This window comes from Lithobates pipiens, unplaced genomic scaffold (assembly GCF_037356315.1).
Source record: "Lithobates pipiens isolate NorthernLeopardFrog02 unplaced genomic scaffold, aLitPip1_a1.2 Scaffold_30, whole genome shotgun sequence".
Lineage (NCBI taxonomy): Eukaryota > Metazoa > Chordata > Amphibia > Anura > Ranidae > Lithobates > Lithobates pipiens.
In genome coordinates this window covers 76,589,681-76,611,110 of record NW_027507791.1, presented here as the reverse complement: position 1 = coordinate 76,611,110, position 21,430 = coordinate 76,589,681, and the positions used below count along the sequence as shown (strand labels likewise).

General features: G+C 49.8%; 1 protein-coding gene across 2 annotated transcripts in view; it reads right to left on the bottom strand.

Annotated features, from left to right (window-relative positions):
* The window catches only part of LOC143942100 (uncharacterized), a 30,311-nt gene that overhangs the window by 7,001 nt on the left and 1,880 nt on the right, over positions 1-21,430 (bottom strand). The window lies entirely within an intron of this gene.

Sequence of the window (21,430 nt, the reverse complement as noted above, 5' to 3'; positions counted from 1 at the left end):
AATGCCTCATGGGAAATGTAGTTCCACAACAGCTGGAGGGCCTACCCCTGCTTTAACAGAAACATAATAATCACAATGATACATAATTACAAAGATACCCAGAGAAAATGGAGGCTGGACTGGAGGTAATAGAAGGCATTACAATGACATTTAAAGTAAACTTTTACCAGTATTTTGCATATTTAAAATGATTATATCACAAAACAAAAACACAAACCCACAAAACAAAAACCACAAAACAAAAACCACAAAACCAGCATTTACTACTACTTTAATCTAAAAGATTTATATCTCCCTTCATGTCTGACCCCTAGTTAAAATCACCATATATCCTACTTCACTATATATTACTTTTACTGTTCTACAGTATAAATGAGCCCCTTATAGTAGCGATTTTCTGCTATTAAAAAAAGGACTCCATTTTATATATATATATATATATATATATATATATATATATATATATATATATATATATATATATATATATATATATATATATATATATATATATATATATATATTCTATCCCCTCTAATGGTATATGCACTACATATGTCCCCTCTAATGGTATATGCACTACATATGTCCCCTCTAATGGTATATGCACTACATATAGCCCCTCTAATGGTATATGCACTACATATAGCCCCTCTAATGGTATATGTACTACATATAGCCCCTCTAATGGTATATGCACTACATATAGCCCCTCTAATGGTATATGCACTACATATCCCCTCTAATGGTATATACACTATATATCCCCTCTAATGGTATATACACTATATATCCCCTCTAATAGTGTATATAGCTTCTAATAGTATATACAGTATATCTCTCCTCTAATGGAATATACAGTATATCTTCAATAGTGTATATACAGTATATCTCCTCTAATAGTATATATCCCCTCTAATATATACAGTATATCTCTTCTGTCTGTTATTCTCAGAGTGGATTACATATTTTGCTCCCTTCCATATAGTTGGTTATTTATATTCACCACTGCATATACAGATTTTTAAAAATAAATTGACTTTTTTTAAACTTTACACATTAACTAAATTATACACCACCTTTTTTTTTTTTCCTCTCTTTTTTTTAGGTCATTAGCCGATTAATCATAACAATAATTGGCCAACTAATCGATTATGAAAACAATTCTTAGTTGCAGTCCTAGTTTATAGTGCAGCTGACAGCTCAGTATACATCGGGGTTTGGAAACAAAAATAAATAAACCGTCCTGTAGGAAAGTGCGATAACCAGAGCAGCCAATCAGCAACTGACCGCCATACGGTTTTACAGCAGTCATGTGATTGTTTGCTATAAGGACATTATACATTGATAATTGGGGCTTATTTAATATTCAGTAAACTGAGCTATTAATGCAACAATCCCCCTCTAAAAATAATTCAATCGATGGCCCGTGGCCAAAGGCAGAGCCATGCTTGCCATCGATCGCCAGCGGCCAGGGCCTTGCTTGCCATCGATCGCCAGCGGCCAGGGCCTTGCTTGCCATCGATCGCCAGCGGCCAGGGCCTTGCTTGCCATCGATCGCCAGCGGCCAAGGGCCAGAGCCCTGCTTGCCATCGATAGCCAGCGGCCAAGGGCCAGAGCCCTGCTTGCCATCAATAGCCAGCGGCCAAGGGCCAGAGCCCTGCTTGCCATCAATAGCCAGTGGCCAAGGGCCAGAGCCCTGCTTGCCATCAATAGCCAGTGGCCAAGGGCCAGAGCCCTGCTTGCCATCAATAGCCAGTGGCCAAGGGCCAGAGCCATGCTTGCCATCAATAGCCAGTGGCCAAGGGCCAGAGCCATGCTTGCCATCAATAGCCAGTGGCCAAGGGCCAGAGCCCTGCTTGCCATCAATAGCCAGCGGCCAAGGGCCAGAGCCCTGCTTGCCATCAATAGCCAGCGGCCAAGGGCCAGAGCCCTGCTTGCCATCAATAGCCAGCGGCCAAGGGCCAGAGCCCTGCTTGCCATCAATAGCCAGTGGCCAAGGGCCAGAGCCATGCTTGCCATCAATAGCCAGTGGCCAAGGGCCAGAGCCTTGCTTGCCATCAATAGCCAGTGGCCAAGGGCCAGAGCCATGCTTGCCATCAATAGCCAGTGACCAAGGGCCAGAGCCATGCTTGCCATCAATAGCCAGGGGCCAAGGGCCAGAGCCATGCTTGCCATCAATAGACAGTGGCCAAGGGCCAGAGCCATGCTTGCCATCAATAGCCAGTGGCCAAGGGCCAGAGCCATGCTTGCCATCAATAGCCAGTGGACAAGGGCCAGAGCCATGCTTGCCATCAATAGCCAGTGGACAAGGGCCAGAGCCATGCTTGCCATCAATAGCCAGTGGCCAAGGGCCAGAGCCATGCTTGCCATCAATAGCCAGTGGCCAAGGGCCAGAGCCATGCTTGCCATCAATAGTCAGTGGCCAAGGGCCAGAGCCATGCTTGCCATCAATAGCCAGTGGCCAAGGGCCAGAGTCATGCTTGCCATCAATAGCCAGTGGCCAAGGGCCAGAGTCATGCTTGCCATCAATCACCAGTGGCCAAGGGCCAGAGCCATGCTTGCCATCGATTGCCACGGGCCAGAGCTATCTATCACCAGTGGCAAAGGGCCAGAGCCATGCTTGCCATCAATCGCCAGTGACAAAGGGGAGGCATGCTTCCTAGTCACCAGCAGTGGCAAGAGGAATGCATGCTTCCCATTGATCAGCAGTAGATTTTAGCATGGATTCCCCTGGAGTTGATCTCTGCAGCTTTGTGTTCAGGCTTGCCTGTTTGAACACAAAGCAGAACACAATTCATAGAGAAGATTAGACATTCAGATTGGAACATTTAAACAAAGTGCAGGAAAAATGAATGTAACCCAGAGCCAACCCAACATATCAAACATCACTTACCAAACCAACATAGCAGCAGCAAGCCATGTGCTCCATCTGTAGACCAACAGGGCAGACAACTCCAAAAGTGGGCGTATTTATATGGAAAGCAGACATTTTTTTTTTCCAACTTTATTTGTGACAGCACATACCTGACAAATAACAACAAACTCTCCAAATAAGTTCAAATAACTCTTATTTTCTTTTGCAAGCAGAGTTGGGACTTGTAGCTGTTCCTGGACAGCTGCAGATAAGAGGAAATAAAGTAAAAATTATAAAAAAAAAAAAAAAAAACTGCAAACTGCATGGGGGACTAGAAAAGGTCAGCTGACACAGCCATGCCCTCTTCAACTTTATCCCCCTGATTGCCCAGATTCAGTGTTGCTTTTGCAACTTGCTTAAAAAAAAAAAAAAAAAAAAAAAAAAAGGCAAAATAAAAATAAAGAAGAAAAATATAAATAGAAAAATAAAGAACAAATAAAGAAGAAAAAAGAAAATAAAAAAAGAAGAAAATAAAGAAAAAAAAAAAAGTGTGTCCTTTTTACCCGGTAAAAATTCAGCAACCAAATCATACAAATAGTTTTATTCAGTAATGCAGAGTGCATTATGGGGCCCCGTTGTGAGACGCACATTGCCTTTTCAGTGCGTTTTTTTAATCTGTTGTGTAAAAAACAAAACAAAAAAAACGCATAATGCGTTCTTCATGCTTTTTTTCTCCATGGTGGGGGGGAAGGAATGGATATGTGACTCAAAAAGCATGTTGCTTTTTTTCGTTGCGTTAACATAGTGTGAAGTATACTACTACAACTATAGTGGAAGATGTATTTTTTTTTTTGGTGCGTTTTTCACAAAACGCGCTAAAGACGCAAAGCACACAGGGCTTTTCAAGAGAAGAGCCCACAGGTTCACATCTAATACATAGTATTTAAAGGGGATTGGCACCTCTGGCACACTGGAAAGCTGCCGAAGCTCAGCAAAGGCCTTAAAACTTATAGAATTAAGTCATACCGAGGTCTCTATAGTAACATCAAATGTGATTGGTCGGTATGGGTTGGCTGCCAAGCATCCCAGATCACATGGGACAGCCCAGGGATTGCGGACGCTGTTTGAAAAGGTCCGTGTCCTGCAGGGTGTCCGGAGTATGGGGTGGCAGTGGGGTAATAGTGTAGGGAATGCAGGGTGCCTGGCACTGTAGCCGAGGTTTAGTTGCAGCTTCAATAAAGAGGCAAAACACCATGATAAGGAAAGCCACCACTGACACCAATGATATGGAGCTTCTTTATATCAGTCACCAACCATATGGTTTATTTTATCTCACATACACCAATAATGGGGCTAATTTCTACTCCCAATGGCACCAGGTGCCAGTCAAGGGGAACGGTTGGTTGTAACATGGGGATGTGATGGGCCTGAGCTCAGGGAACGTGTGCCCAAGGGAATTCTGGGGTCTTTCAGAGGAGTCGGTTGGAAGAGCTGCTGTGGACACTGCACCTCTGGCCATGGACACTAACATTTTGTTGGCCAGGGTCCACAAGCTGGCCCTCCAAGGTCAGGCTGAACGGCTTTTCTGTCTCCTTACACTTGAGATGTCCCCCCCTCCACTGCCACCTACGGGGGCCCCCGGATGCTAGGGCCAGCAGACACACCCATCCTCCTTCCTGCCTGAGCCCCATTCCTTCAAGGCCTTCCTATTCCCCTTCCATCACCCACCCCCCACGTCCCCCTGGAGCTGCTGTGGCTACTGATCCTGGCCCCCCCCCCCCCCCCGCTGCCACCCGCCGCAGAAACTCTCCCCGACGGGTCCCCCCACCATTTGTACACAGCCCGGGCCGGGACTCCTCTTGCCCGGCCCGCTCCCAGAGCCCAAGAGTCCTCCGGCGGTCCATTCGGGCTCCTCTGACTGTCCCTCCACGTGGGTGCCCCGCCCCTGCTCACTACTTGTGGGTGCCGGTTACCGCTGTCCTTGGTTCCCCCCGGGGGGTGGGAGGGCCACCCGGAGATTGTCCTGCGGCACCAGACCCCAGGCATGCCAACCCGGAGCTGCTGCATGGGCCTCACATCCTTCTTCCTCCACGCTACTTGGATCTGCTGGCGTGTCACTGCCAGCGTCTCTGCCTGTGCCCAGCAGGGTTGGAGAGTCAAATTTTGATGCTCTCCGCTCTTCCTCTGCCAGATCCACTGTGCAGCCACATATCCCCTGTGGCATGTACATCCCTGCCATCCCCTGCACCCGGCTGGGTGGGGGATGGCAGGGATGTACATGCCACTCACCCCCTGCAGTGTACCCACCTGGGTGAGGGATGTTAGAGCTGCCCATGCCGCTCACCCCCTGCTGCTGATCCCCACCTTCCCACGTCCCCCTGCACCCAGCTCACTGACCTCTGACCATCAGCAGCTACCTGCACTCGGCTGGGCTGGAGCTTCCTTCCAGACGCCTGCTGCCACAGCCTCGCCCCACCATCTCCCTGCGCCCGGCAGGGTGGGAGATTCCCATTGTGGGTATGCCAATGAGACCTTGCCCCTGCCTGCTGCACGGCAGCTTCCTTGGACATTCGGGAACTGGCTGCAGGGGTTCTGTGCTTATGCCTGGAGTGCTTTGTGAGCATTTTCCGGAGTTAGCTGCACCACTTTTTTGCTACCTTGATCTCATTTGTGGTGCCTACAAAGTGTATGGGGGCCAGTGTTGGTTCCACTACGACACGCAGTTCCATCAAAAAATTTGATCAAGTAAGGAGTTCCGCTTTGATTGCCCGGACCGTAGCCTGTGGTTATAGCTCATGTGCCCCCACAGGCCTTCCTCCTTTCAGTCCCCAGCTTGGCGATCCCTCCGGAGCATCGGCTGCCCCCAAAAAAGGTCTATGCTGGCTATTCAATGAGAGCCACTTGAAGTGGTACACTGTGTGCGGTTTTAAACACTACTGCTCACTTTGCGGGGCTGCTCACCCAGCTAGCCGGTGCTTCCGAAAGGGAAAACAACCTATTTCCCGGCTGGGGCCAAGCCTGAAATTTCTAAACCGGAGGACCCCGGTGATTGTCTCAGAGAAGCTTCCCTGGCTAGACTGGTACCCCATAGCAAAGCCTTGATCTTAAGGGATGGTTTAAACCGTGGTTTTTGGATCCCCTTTACTCCTTCGGATGTGCCGACCATGGCACCCAATTTGAAAACGGGCGTTCAATTGAAGTCTGTGGTGGCCGAGAATCTCCAGAAGGAATTGGACTTGGGGCGCATGGCGGGCCCGTTTGATCTCCCCCCCTTTCCACAACCTGAGTTGTTTCCCCCCCTCGGTGTGATCCCCAAAAGGGCTGAGGGAAAATTCTACTTTATCCACCACTTGCCCTATCCTTCTGGCTCCTCGGTCAATGATGGCATCGACAAGGCGCTCCACTTTATCAGAGTGGCTGGTCCTTCGGCCTTGCTGGCCAAGGCGGACATTGAGTCCATCTCTTCCCGGTCCACCTAGAATGCTTCCACCTGCTGGGATACTATTTTCAGGGAAGCTACTTTTTTGACATGTGCCTTCCCATGGGCTGTGCCATTTCTTGTTATTTATTTTTTTTACTTTTCAGTAGTTTACTTGAATGGGTAGTTGTCCAGGCAGCTGGTTTGCATACTGTATTACACCATTTGGATGGCTTCCTCTTTGTGGGCCCAGCTGACAGCAGCAAATGGTTTTCTATCCCGCTGTCAGCTGACAAGACTGAATGCCCTGTGAAGGTTCTGGCCTTCTTGGGTATTGAAATCAACACCGTGGAGATGGTTTTCTGGCTGCCCAGTGACAAGCTAGCTAGGCTACTCACCCTGATCTGCTTGGCAAAAGGGGCTAAAAAACTGCAGTTAAAACAACTTCAGTCTTTGCTGGATCACGTGGTCTTTGCATGCTGCATCATCTGCATGGGGGGGGGGGCTTTCTGTAGACGCCTGGCATAGGCCACAAAGGGAGTGGCTGCCCCCCACCACCATGCGGGATGACTTGAGGATGTGGCTATCCTTTCTCCAGTCCTACAACGGGCAGTCTTGTTGGTTGCTGGAGGAGGTACCGAACTTACAGCTGGAGCTATACACTGATGAGGCAGGCTCCTGTGGTTTCGGTGCCTTTTTCCAAGGGGAGCGGTCTGCTGGCCGCTCCCCTTGTTGGCTGGCCTCATGGGCCTGCATGGATCTTTTGGGCAACCTCACACTGCTGGAGCTTTTTCTGATTATTGTCACCATTGAGTGTTGGGGGGAAGCAGATGCGTAATCGCCAGATGGTTTTCTGGTCCGATAACATGAACGTGGTGCAGGTGGTCAGTCAACAGTCTGCCAGATCCCCTCCTGTCGTGTCGTTGCTGCGTTTTTTGGTTTTAAAGTGCCTTCAGTTTAACGTTTGCTTTAGAGCTAGGCATGTCCCTGGAACTGCTAATAATATTGCTGATCCTCTCTCTCTTTCACAGCTCGATCGTTTCCACGCCCTCGCCCCGTCTGCTTCCCTGGAGGGCCTCCCCTGTATGGCCTACTTGTAGAACCTTGTTTCCGAAGTTTGCTTGATCTTCGGGGCGTCACTGTCCCCTTGGATGCAAGCGTCGTACTGTCATGCGTGGGACAAATTGGTCCAGGTGTAGTGAGATTTCCATCCTTTCTTTACAGGAAAGATGCGTGGCTTTATTTTCTTACCTTGTTTACTACAAAAAGGTTCTTCTGGTTCCACGGTTTAGTCGGCTATGTCTGCTTTGTTGTTCTGGTTTCAGCTCCTTGGGTGAGGGGACACCACAAAGATGTTTCCCCCCCATTGGGTTCTGCGGGGTTGGAGATGTACAACTCATTCCCTCGATTTCCAGCGTCCAGTTTGCCTCCCTATACTCTTTGGTATCCTTTCCCTCTTGCTGTCCATTTGCTTTTCCCTGTTCGAGACCCTCCTCTTCCAAGTGGCTTTCTCATGGGCATTTTTCAGGGGGCCTTTCACATCGGCGAACTGGTTTTGAAATCCACGTCCTCGGTGGGCGGAGTCCGGGCAGAGGACATTACCTTCTCTGAGCGCTGCATGTAGGTTCTGTTGCACACATCAAAAACCGACAGCTTTGGCAGGGGCAGAAGAGTTGTTTTGTACCCTTGCAGGGGCCCCTCCATTCGCGTGACTTTGCTACCCACTCTTTTCTAATCAGCGCTGCCAGTGAGGCTTTGGGCATGGATTTCTCTGATATGTAACTCCAGCGTTTGAGTAGGTGGGAATCTGGCCCACTACCCTCTCTGCAGTAGTGCGATGGGCAGCACGGGAGAGCCGGGAGCCAAGAGAGCAGAGAGATTATTATTTGTCAATTTCCACCCTCTCTCTGGAGCTGTGTGAAGTTGGCACCCCATGTTTGTAAAACCTGAATAAAAATATACCATTCATTTGTGCTGATTTGTGCCGCAAAAATTAGCGTTTTTGCCGGTTCGGTTTCTGAGATATTAAACATTCAATGTAATGCAAGCCCCGCCCACTTTGCACCCCATGTTCTTGAATTTTAAAAACGACCGCGCCATTCGTTTGTGCCGGTTTGTGCCGCAAAAATAAACGTTTGTGCCGATTTGGTTGCGGAGATATTGTGCGTTATAGTTGCTGAAACCCTGCCCACTTTGCACCCCATGTTCTTGAATTTTAAAAACGAACGCGCCATTCGTTTGTGCTGCAAAAATAAACATTTGTGCCATTTTGGTTGCGGAGATATTGTGAGTTATAGATGCTGAAACCCCGTCCCATATTGCTGAATAAAATTTAAAAAAAAAAAAAAAAAACGCGGCACAAACGAATGGCGTGTTTGTTTTTAATATTCAGCTGGTTTGTTCGTGGTTTGTGCAGATTTGGTGGATATTGTACATGTTTTACTCCACATGGATCCCCCCTTCCGATTCTCTAGCGCTGACTGGAAGAACAGACGGAGGAGGAAATCTGGGGAGGGGGAGGGCACAGCTGGCGCTGGCTCTGGCTCTAGTGAGGCAGAGTCAGCTGTCAATCAGGCGGCAGGATGGATCTCAACAGTATTGTCAGGATCTGTCCCGGCTGCATCGCGGCTCTGTGCTGTCAGGATATAGTGGGCCATAGCACATGAGTTTTTTTTGTCACGAGAGAACATCCTATATGTCATCTTGTGAACAAAAAAAACACTAAGGCCAAAAAAGGTTGGGCCATAGTTCTCTTTTAAACCAGGTCTTAACCTAGCAAAACAGCACTCCAGCAAATTCTCTTATACAAGTCCCTTTTTTTTTTATTATTGCTTTTTTGAAAAACACCTATGTCCGTAAACATTCTTTTCCTGACAACCCACATATAGTCTGCCATGGAATCTAACAGCGCCTCCTCTCCAATGCTATAGGACCCCACATAAATTTGAGCTCACCACTAGAGCTTTTTTTGCCCTCCTCACTGAACCTCCTTACGTTTAGGCTCGGTTCACACAGGGGCAACACGACTTTCAACAACTTGGGCACGACTTTGGGCGACTTACATCACGACTTTAAGTCACCCCAGGCCAGGCGACTTTTGCCGTGGCCAATCAGAGAATGATCTCTCAAGGGGGGACTCCACGCCAATTTTTTTTTTTTTTGAAACGGCGTGGGTTCCCCCTCCGAGAGCATACCTGGCCCTTAGGTCTGGTATGGATTTTAAGGGGAACCACCTACGCCGATGTCATTCCGGCGGGGATGTTTGAATCCCTGAGAATCCTGTCATTGCACTACAGGCAGCTTGCGTCCGATCCTCAGGCCCCAGCTTGGGGCTATGGTAAAAGAGGGAAGGTGGGGCGAAGATGACTTTTAAAGGGGAAGCTGCACTGCTATTTCCTTTGTTCCAGGACGTGTGAGTGTTCCTACAATGCTGCAGAATCACCTCCTATTCGTCCGCCAGGGTGCCATGGACAGATCACCGCCTCCATACGGCCAGCCCTCGTGCTCCAGGTATGTGGGGCATGAGAAGGGGTATGACGGCTTCGTGGGCAGCAGCCCGGCATGTAGCTCCTGATCTCATCTACTAGGCGGTCTCATGGACCTCCATTAATACATTTATCTCACACTATTGCAATCTTTGCATCTTTCGATCTTTGGTTTAAGAATCCAGTCGGTTGGCGGGGAGAGCTAAACTTATTTTTATCAGCATACCCACCCGTGTGGTTTGGCTGTCAGGAAAATGGAAAATTTATTATCAAATACTTACAGTAATTTTACTTTCCTGATGGACTCCATGGCAGATGGAGTTCCCACCCTTTGGTGAGGAGTTGGCTAATTACGGAACGCAGTCTCTAGTGGTGAGCTCAAATTTATGGGAGTGGGGTCCTATAGCATTGGAGAGGAGGCGGTGTTAGATTCCATGGCAGTCTATATGTGGGTTGTCAGGAAAAGAATGTTTACTGACATAGAGGTTTTTCAAAAAAGCAATAAAAAAAAAAAAAAAAAAAAAAAAAAGGACTTGTATAAGAGAATTTGCTGGAGTGCTGTTTTGCTTGGTTAAGACCTGGTTTAAAAGAGAACTATGGCCCAACCTTTTTTGGCCTTAGTTTTTTTTTGTTCACAAGATGACATATAGGATGTTCTCCCGTGACAAAAAAAACTCATGTGCATGTGGCGGGCTATGGCCCACTATATCCTGACGGCACAGAGCCGCGATGCAGCCGGGACAGATCCTGACAATACTGTTGAGATCCATCCTGCCGCCTGATTGACAGCTGACTCTGCCTCACTAGAGCCAGAGCCAGCACCAGCTGTGCCCTCCCCCTCCCCAGATTTCCTCCTCCGTCTGTTCTTCCAGTCAGCGCTAGAGAATCGGAAGGGGGGATCCATGTGGAGTAAAACATGTACAATATCCACCAAATCTGCACAAACCACGAACAAACCAGCTGAATATTAAAAACAAACACGCTATTCGTTTGTGCCGCATTTTTTTTTTTTAATTCAGCAATATGGGACGGGGTTTCAGCATCTATAAAAACGCACAATATCTCCGCAACCAAAAACGGCACAAATGTTTATTTTTGCAGCACAAACCAGCACAAATGAATGGCGCGTTTGTTATTAAAATTCAGCACCATGGGGTACAAAGTGGGCGGGGTTGCAGCAACTATAACGCACAATATCTCCGAAACCAAAGCGGCACAAACGCGGCACAAACATATGGCGCGTTCGTTTTTAAAATTCAAGAACATGGGGTGCAAAGTGGGCGGGGTTTCAGCAACACACCATATCTCTGCAACCAAAGCGGCACAAACGCGGCACAAACGAATGGCGCATTCGTTTTTAAAATTCAAGAACATGGGGTGCACAGTGGGCGGGGTTTCAGCAACTATAACGCACAATATCTCCGCAACCAAAGCGGCACAAACGTTTATTTTTATGGCACAAACCAGCACAAACGAATGGCGTGTTCGTTTTTAAAATTCAAGAACATGGGGTGCAAAGTGGGCGGGGCTTGCATTACATTGAATGTTTAATATCTCAGAAACCGAACCGGCACAAATGCTAATTTTTGCGGCACAAATCAGCACAAACGAATGGTATATTTTTATTCAGGTTTTACAAACATGGGGTGCCAACTTCACACAGCTCTTTCCCATTCTTCTTTAACAAAGTCCAGTAGTCCGCGAGGTCTCCGCCCATATACCAATTCAAAGGGTGAAAACCCAGTGGAGGCCTGGGGCACTTCTCAGATAGCAAACAGGAGAGCTGGTAACAGGCAGTCCCAGTCTTTCCCATCCCTTTGTACCACTCTCTTGAGCATAGACTTAAGGGTCTTATTAAAACGTTCTACCAATCCATCTGTTTGAGGATGGTAGACCGATGTGCGCAGCGGTTTAATCCGGAACAGTTTGCATACATCAGCCATAACCTTCGACATAAACGGGTGCCCTGATCTGTGAGTATTTCCTTGGGAAAACCTGTCCGTGTAAATAACTGGAATAGTTCCCGGGCAATGGCCTTAGAGGAGGTATTCCGCAGGGGTAGCGCCTCAGGATATCGAGTGGCATAGTCGAGGATCACCAGTATGTAAGAAGGACCTCGAGCCGACTTTACCAAGGGACCCACTATATCCATGGCTATCCTCTCGAATGGGACCTCAATTATGGGCAGAGGGACCAACGGGCTCCGGAAATGGGTTGCCGGAGCAGTCAACTGACAGGTGGGACAAGAGGTACAGTATCTCCTAACCTCTGCTTTCAAGCCTGACCAGTAAAACCGGTCGGTGATCCGTGCCTCCGTCTTTTCAACTCCCAGGTGTCCCCCTAAAACATCATCATGGGCCAGGTCCAGGACCTTGCGTCTATACTGTTGGGGTACCAATAATTGTTCTACCACATTTTCTCTCACTTTAGTAACCCGATAAAGCAATTCATTACATATTGCAAAATGTGGCCACCGCTCATTCGCACCTGGCTCTTGGGGCCCCCCATTTATTACTACAACCTTTTCCCGTGCCCTGGACAAAGTGGGGTCCGGCATCTGGGCAGTACCAAATACCCCCTGGGGAACACCCAAATCTGGCAAGGCAGGGGTAGAGACCACTTCCTCATCCTCTTCCCCCAGCATTACCTGAAGCGGGGAAGGTTCCCCCCCTCAGTGTTCAGGTAGGTCTATGAACCCCACATTTTGACATCCTTAACAGTATCAGCACTACTTTCATCACCATTAAACAAATGCTTGGCATTTTTATCAACTGGGTCCATATTACGAACATGCGGCATCTCAGGGTTATTATCCTCAACAACAGGAACAGAGGGACTAGTTTCTTGCCAGTCTCTGGACCTTTCAGATAGTTCTCCTTGTCCCCACAGTTTTGCAAATAACGGACAGTCTCGTCCTATGATAACGTCACGTACCAAGTTCTTTACCACCCCCACCTCTTGAGTACCAGTGCCACATGCTGTGGAGATGGACACCGAGATGAGAGGGTACTCTCTAGTGCCCCCATGAATGCACACAACCCGTAAAATTTTGCTTACCGGACCGATATTCCCAATTACTCTAGGGTGAACCAGGGTTACCATGCTTCCAGAGTCCAGCAAAGGCCGTGCAGGGTGGTGGTTCACTTGGACTTCACACTCAAATTTCCCCTCTTCAAGGTCAAGATTAGTGATGGACGAACTTCCGACGGGATGTTTCGCGAACGCGGACCACAAACGCGGCCGATAGTTTGCGAACCGGAACGTTCGCGGCGGGCCCCATTGACTTCAATGGGAGGCGAACTTCGCAAACCTACAGGTCAAATTTGCAGCCACAAAATAATTAATAGCTGTGCAAACATAGTCCCACCACATGGCCAATGACATAACACATGTATGAGGTGAATCTGGGATCGACAACTACAAGCATTCTTTTTTTATATGGGAAATTGTTGTGACAATTCAGGACTGTGGAGCGTATGAAGGCAATGGAGGAGAGGGAAGGTCAGGGTAGGCAAAGAAGAGGGTGCAGGAGATGATCACCAGCAGCGTGACATACAGCAATGACACCTGCACCGTGATAGAGTGATCTGACAACAGCACCGTGATAGAGAGCACTGACATCAGCAGCGTGACATAAAGCACTCACACCAGTATCGTGATATACAGCACTGACAGCAGCACCGTGACAGAGAGCACTGACATCAGCACCGTGATATACAGCACTGACACCTGCACCGTAAGCAGCCCCAGGAGGAAGTCAGCATAGCACAGGGATGGTAGGAGCCCCTCATAATGAGCATAGCACAGGGATGGTGGGAGCCCCTCATAATAAGCAGCCCCAGGAGGATGTCAGCATAGCACAGGGATGGTGGGAGCACCTCATAATAAGCAGCCCCAGGAGTAAGTCAGCACAGCACAGGGATGGTGGGAGCCCCTCATAATGAGCATAGCACAGGGATGGTGGGAGCACCTCAAAATATGCACAGCAGAGGTACAGCCCCAGGAGGCTGTCAGCACAGCACAGGGAAGGTGGGAGCCCCTCATAATAAGCAGCCCCAGTAGAAATATGACACCGCTCAACCTCTTCAAAGAGGAGGGTACGGGCATATAGTACGGTGTGCTTTTTTTGGACAAGGAAGTGAGCCAAATGAAGAAAGAAGGTCTGTGCCCGATTAAAAAAATTGTTTATAGACATATACATGGTCTACTGGTCACATGTGTTGAATTCCTCCGAGATCCATGCCTCATTCATTTTTAGAAATGTGAGGAAGTTAACACTGTCGTGAGCTAGGCGAGTACGCTTATCGGTCACGATGCCCCCTGCTGCGCTGAACGTCCTTTCGGACAGGACACTGGATGAGGGGCAAGCCAACAGTTCGATTGCAAATTGGGCACGGTCTGGCCAGAGGTCAAGCCTGCCCACCCAGTAGTCCAGGGGTTCATCACTCCTCAGAGCGTCCACATCGGCCGTTAAGCCGATGTAGTTGGACACCTGACGGTCTAGGCGTTCCCTGATGACACCTGTCGATGGGTCGGCTGAAAGAATGACCTCATATCCGAAGTCACCAACACATCTTCAAACCGGCCTCTTCTTGCAGGCGCTGTTGGATTGGTACCCGCAACTCCTTCTCTGGGAGTGGGAATTGCTCCTCTGCCAGTGCACGCAGAAGCAGAATGCAGCATTTCTCGAAGCAAGGCCTGGAAGTGCTGCATTCTGACAGCCCTCTGTGACGGCTGTAACATTTCCGCCATTTTGTGTTTGTACCGGGGGTCTAAGTATGTTGCCACCCAGTACTGGTCCTTGACCCTTATGCTTTTTATACGGGGGTCCCTATTAAAACACTGGAGCATGAAGGCCCCCATTTGCACTAAACTGGAAGCGGTGTGGTGGCCTGGCTCCTGCTCATCATCCAGGATAATGTCGTCCTCTTCATTCTCCTCTCCCCATCCACGCACAACAGGGATCCCAGAAAGGTTTAAAGCATGCTCTTCTTGCTCCTCCTCATGCGCCCCGGCACCATCCTCCTCTGACTCCTCTTCAGACTCCTGTTGTTGACTTGTCTCAGAGTAGCCCCCCCGGGAATTCATCCAGCATTGCGACTTCCTCATCTTCCCGCTCCTGCTTCTCCACAGCTTGATCAATGACACGACGCAATGCACGCTCCATAAAGAAGGCATAAGGTACCATGTCACTGATGGCGCCATGGCTGCGACTGACCAGTTTGGTGATCTCCTCAAATGGCCTCAGAAGTCTGCATGCATCGCGCATGAGCAGCCACTGGCACGGTGAAGAAAAAAAAACAGCTCCCCAGAACCGGTTCTGCCGCAGAGTTCATACAGGTAGACGTTAACTGCATGTTTCTGCTGGAGCAGCCTATCAAGCATATAGAAGGCTGAGTTCCATCGCGTCGGGCAATCGCAAATAAGATGTCTGACCGGCAGATTGTGTTGCCGCTGAATGTCAGCAAGGTGAGCCATGGCCGTGTAAGATCTTCTGAAATGGGCCGAGATTTTCCTTGCCTGCCGCAAGATGTCCTGGACCCCAGGGTATTTGACAACGAATCGCTGCACGACCAAGTTTAAGACGTGTGCCATGCATGGCACGTGCGTGATTTTGCCCTGTTTCAATGCGCTAAGCAGATGAATGAATGAATGAATGAAATACTTGTATAGCGCACAATGCGAACTGAATCGCCTCTAGGCACCGTTGTCACACACCACTTTACCAACTGTCAAATTGAGCGGTGTTAGCCACTGATCTGCCTGTGAACGCAAAGTTGAAAAGGAGTGCCGGGCCAGTGTGGCTCTTGGCTTCCAGGCACAACAGACGCAGCACGGCATGGCAACGTCTCACCTGGTATGTCGAATAGGTTCTGGGGAGCTTGGGCGGCGTAGTGGAAGAGACGCTAGCAGCGGAAAAGGAGGAGTCAGCTGAGGAGGAGAGGGAGGAGGATGGAGTAGGAGGAGGAGGAGGAGGAGGAGAAGAGTCAGGCCTGCATGCAATCCGTGGTGGTAAAACCAAATCTACACGGGTGCCACGGGTTACATGCTTGACGGCCGTCAGAAGGTTCACCCAGTGGGCAGTAAAAGTGATATACCTTCCCTGCCCGTGTTTGCTAGACCACGTGTCTGGTCAGATGTATCTTGGCACTGACACTGTGTGCCAGAGATACATTCACTTGCCGCTGAACATGGCCATATAGCTCTGTGATGCACTTCTCTGAGAAATACTTCCTTCCTGGGACCTTCCATTGTGGTGTTCCAATGGCCACAAATTTGCGAAAGGCCTCCGAGTCCACCAGTTTATATGGCAGTAGTTGGCGGGCTATGAGTTCTGACAAGCCAGCCGTCAACCGTTGGGCAAGAGGGTTATCCGGCGTCATTTTTTTTACGCTCGAACATTAGGCCCACGGAAGCCTGCCTTTTGCAGAAAAACGTGAGATTGGCGTGATGGAAGGTGGAGTGGGGGACAATTGTGAGGAGAAAGGAGAAGGAGAAGTAGAAGACGAGGCTGGACGGTGAGAGCCTGCATTGTGGCTTTGTGTGTTCCATTGCTCCCACTCGGCTCGGTGATGGCTGCTCATGTGCCTTCTTAAGGCGGTCGTCCCTAGGTGAGTGTTGGGCTTACCGCGACTAATGCGTTGACTGCAAAGATTGCAGATGGCAACGCTATTGTCAGCAGCGGACACATTAAAAAAAGCCCACACTGCGGAGCCATGTGCCGGTGTCCTGGGAGCGCCAGATGTGACCATACATGGTCAATGACTCGCTCCTGATACATTTGCAGTCTGCTTTGTCCCTCCTGTGCAATGTAAGTTATTCCTGCTTCTCCTCCCTATCTGCTGGTCCATATCTCCCTCTGAACTCCCCTCCTTTTCCTCTCTTGTGGGCACCCACGTGACATCACTAGACACGTCATCATCAACGTCACCTTCCCCACCGCTATAAGTAGAGATCTCGGAGTAGGCAGCAACACCGGGGACCAACCTCCTCCTTGGGCTTATCTGGGTACTGTTGTCAGACTGCTGAGTAGCGGTTGTTGCTACCTCCTCTTCCTGATCCAATACCAAGAGTGGCTGTGCATCACAAATGTCTTCTTGATATGGATCGGAAAATAATTCCTGTGACTCAAGCGGAGTATGTGGTGGTGGTGGTTGGTGTTGTTGGTGGTAGTGTCTTTCGGTGGTGCACATAGCAGAGAGTGAAGAAGAGGGTGCAGATCGAGAGGATGAGGAGCGTGCAGAAGAGTAAGGCTGAGCGAGCCATTCAACCAAGTCTGGTGCGTCCTTTAAACGAATTGAACGCACCTTCTGCGACTTCCCCCTTTGGCTCAAGCCTGTTGCTCCTGCCCTACCCCTACCACCCCTGCGGAAGGGCCTGCCTCTTCCTCTGCCTGTCATTTTTTAAATGACCCTGTGACAAAACTCTCAGTCCCTATACCGATGAAGGACTGCTGCGGTATAGGGCAGCGGTCAGCAGTAGTGCACTTCAACCCTATGTATTGTGGACCGATACCAGTCCTTATAGAATAGCAGACTGTACCTCACTCAACCCTATGTACTGTAGCACCCTAGACAGACCAAGTTACCAGTCCCGATAAAGAGCTTTGTGGAACAAGTGAGTTGTGAATGATTAGCAGACTGCAGCAGAAGGGCAGCAGTCAAGTATAATATTCTTTCTATATTTGGAAGAAAGAATATTATACGTGTACAAGCCTATTACCATACCACTGATACCAGTCCTGAAAAGAAACTTTGTGGAACTAATCGTAACAGCTACTGATTAAACTGACCCTCACTGCCTCACACAGTGCTTCCTGCCTGTCCCTATATAAACTGACAAAACAGAGGCTACTGGAACAATAACTGGAATAGCACTTTTGTGGACTTGATAGTAACAGCTAATGATGATGACTAAACTGACTGTCCCTACAGCAGACACAGCGTCCTGTCCCTTTCTCTAAACTGACAAAAGACACTCAGGCTGCTGCAACAATCAGTAGCACAGCAAACCTATATACACCTAACACCTATACCAGTCCTGAAAAGAACTTTTGTGTACCAAATAGCTAGCGATTTATCTCTCCCTGCTCCACACAGCAACTTCTCCCTATAGTGACAGAAGAAAGAATGTAAAATGGCTGCCGGATCGGGTGTATTTATAAGTTAGGGGGAATGTCCAAGTGTCCATGTGCTGTAATGTCTCAATTGGCTGTCCTGTACCCCATGATGGATGTGTCATCATAGGTCAAAGTTCTTTTACACAGTAAACACAGAAGTCCGCCGGGCGAACGGCGCCAATAGTCCGCCGAATGGGCGGACCGCGAACAGCCGAAATTCGCCGCAAAACGACCGCCGGGCGAACCGTTCGGCCATCACTAGTCAAGATGTGTTGTACAGGCTTTATGGGCATAAAAAGACCCCCTTCGAAGAACCCAGCATTCCATGGGCTCTTTCTGCAATGGGCCTGGGTATGGCCCCAAGCATGACATTGCCAACATTGTACATCCCCTCCTCTCCGAACAGGAACAGGTCGCTGAGGGGGTAACGGGTGTGACTCTTGGCCTTCCGGGGTGTTGGTTCCAGGGCTCCTGGGGACATCCTTTCGAAGGGCGGCAGTTGGTCGGAAAGGCCGTGGCAGACTGGGCCCTTGACGCTTGGTAGGGCCAAGCAGATCCTCCACCACTGTATATCGGTCCACCATCTCGACAAGGAGGTTCACCGTTTTGGGGTCTCCATGGCTGACCCACCGTTGAAGGTCGTCTGGCAGTGACCTTAAGTTTCGGTCCAGCACGACCCGCTCCACAATTTGGGCGCCAGACAACACTTTGGGCTGCAGCCATTTTTTTACTAGTTGCACCAGGTCATGCATTTTAGATCTCGGTGGCCGGTCTGAACGATACTTCCATTGGTGCACTCGTTGGGCCCGAAGAGCCATAGTCACCCCCAACCGAGCCAGTATTTCTGCCTTTAGTTTTTGATAGTCTTTAGCGTCTTCTGGTGGTAGGTCAAAATAGGCTTTTTGAGGATCTCCGGTGAGGAAAGGAGCAATTAAGCCGGCCCACTGGTCCTGGGGCCACCCTTCTCTCTCTGCCATCCTCTCAAATGTAGCCAGAAACGCCTCTACATCATCACTCAGGGACAATTTCTGCAGAAAACGGCTTGCCCTTATGGTCACCTGTTTGCCAGGGGCAACGGCCACTTGTTCACGGCCCTGAGAAAGCTGCTGCACTGCTTCTTTTAAGGCAGCCATCTGAGCCTGCATAACCCCTTGTTGGGTCGCTTGCTGGGCTGCTAACTGGGCCACCAACAGGCGAGTATTTTCTTGCTGCAGAGCCAGCGCCTCATTGTGGTGCGTTTTTTGTACCTCCAGCTGGGTTGCTAAGCGCTGATTAGCTTCCCCATGGCGAGTCTTCGCTTGCATATTAGCCAAGGACAGCTGTTTAATTAGCTCCTCCATTGTTTCAGCTTTCAACAGTTGTGCAGCTTTAACCCAGGACATAAAGTCACTGTACTGTCCCTTTAAATGTCAGTTTAAATCCAATGCAAAAAAAAATAGCAAGGAAAACGCCTGTTACTTTGTCCTGCCCGCATTCGAGCACCACTTGTAATGTTCGGGGGGACCAGCAAGATCGCAGGACACAGGCTTTTCACACAACAAGGGGTTTATTAAACTTAAACAGCTTTACAGCAGCCCAAAAGGAAAAGGTTTTTAGTCTCACCGACTTGCAAAGTCCAGAATAGTTGTCTCAATCAAACAGTACTTGATTTTTTTATGGCAGGTAGCTTCCCCTGCCAGGAGGCTTCTGTTGCTGCAACCCAAAAACTAAACACCATCCACCATGTCCTCTACACTCCTCCACACCCATCTACCACTTCCTGTCTTGTTTTTCCTGTTTTTTCCTCTGACAGGTGGGTTAATCAATTTTATTCCCTTAAAGGGACCACAAACCAAACAGAGGGAAAACATAGCGTCCTTCCAGGACCCAGCCACGTCGTCCTGTACAATATATAAAGATAGGGGAGCTCTCTGGGGGCCCTGATGTAAGAAGAGGCTCTCTGGGGACCCTAATGTAAGGGGGGCTCTCTGTGAACCCTGTTGTAAGTGGGGGGGGGGCTCTCTGGGTACCCAGATGGAAGTGGGAAGCTCCCTGGGGACCCTGATGTAAGGGAGGCTCTCTGGGAACCCTGATTTAAGTGGGGGGCTCTCCGGGGATCCTGGTGGAAGTGAGAAGCTCTCTGAGGACCTTGATTTTAAGGGGGAGGCTCTCTGGGGACCCTGATTTAAGGGGGAGGCTCTCTGGGGACCCTGATTTAAGGGGGCCCTCTGGGGACCCTGGTGTAAGGGGGGCTCTCTGGGAACCCTGATGTAAGTGGGGGGGCTCTCTGGGGACCCTGGTGGAAGTGGGAAGCTCTCTGGGGACCCTGATTTTAAGGGGGAGGCTCTCTGAGGACCCTTACATAAGGGGGCAGCTCTCTGGGGACCCTAATGTAAGGAGGGCTCTCTGGGGACCCTGACTTTAAGGGGCAGGCTCTCTGGGGACCCTGATTTTAAGGGGGAGGCTCTCTGGGGACCCTGATTTAAGGGGGCAGCTCTCTGAGGACCCTGGTGTAAGGGTGCTCTCTGGGAACCCTGATGTAAGTGGGGGTGGGGGGCTCTCTGGGGACCCTGGTGGAAGTGGGAAGCTCTCTGGGGACCCTGATTTTAAGGGGGAGGCTCTCTGGGGACCCTGATTTTAAGGGGGAGGCTCTCTGGGGACCCTGATTTTAAGGGGGAGGCTCTCTGGGGACCCTGATTTAAGGGGCAGCTCCCTGGGGACCCTAATGTAAGGGGGCTCTCTGGGGACCCTGGTGGGAGTGGGAAGCTCTCTGGGGACCCTGATTTTAAGTGGGAAGCTCTTTGGGGACCCTGATTTTAAGTGGGAAGCTCTCTGGGGACCCTGATTTTAAGGGGGAGGCTCTCTGGGGACCCTAATGTAAGGGGGCTCTCTGGGGACCTTGATGTAAGGGGAGGCTCTCTGGGGACCCTGGTTTAAGGGGCAGCTCTCTGGAAACCCTGATGTAAGTGGGGGGGCTCTCTGGGGACCCTGGTGGAAGTGGGAAGCTCTCTGGGGACCCTGATTTTAAGGGGGAGGTTCTCTGGGGACCCTGATTTAAGGGGGCAGCTCTCTAAGGACCCTAATATAAGGGGGACCCTAATATAAGGGGGGCTCTCTGGGGACCCTGATGGAAGTGGTTGGCTCTCTGGGGGCCCTGATTTTAATTGGGAAGCTCTCTGGAGACCCTGATTTTAAGGGGAGGCTCTCTGGGGACCCTAATGTAAGCTCTCTGGGGACCCTAATGTAAGGGGGCTCTCTGGGGACCTTGATGTAAGGGGAGGCTCTCTGGGGACCCTGATTTAAGGGGGCAGCTCTCTGGGGACCCTGGTGTAAGGGGGGCTCTCTGGAACCCTGATGTAAGTGGGGGGGAGGGCTCTCTGTGGACCCTGGTGGAAGTGGGAAGCTTTCTGGGGACCCTGATTTCAAGGGGGAGGCTGTCTGGGGACCCTGACTTTAAGGGGGAGGCTCTCTGGGGACCCTAATGTAAGCTCTCTGGGGACCCTAATGTAAGGGGCGCTCTCTGGGGACCCTGATGTAAAGAGAGGCTCTCTGGGAACCCTGATGTAAGTGGG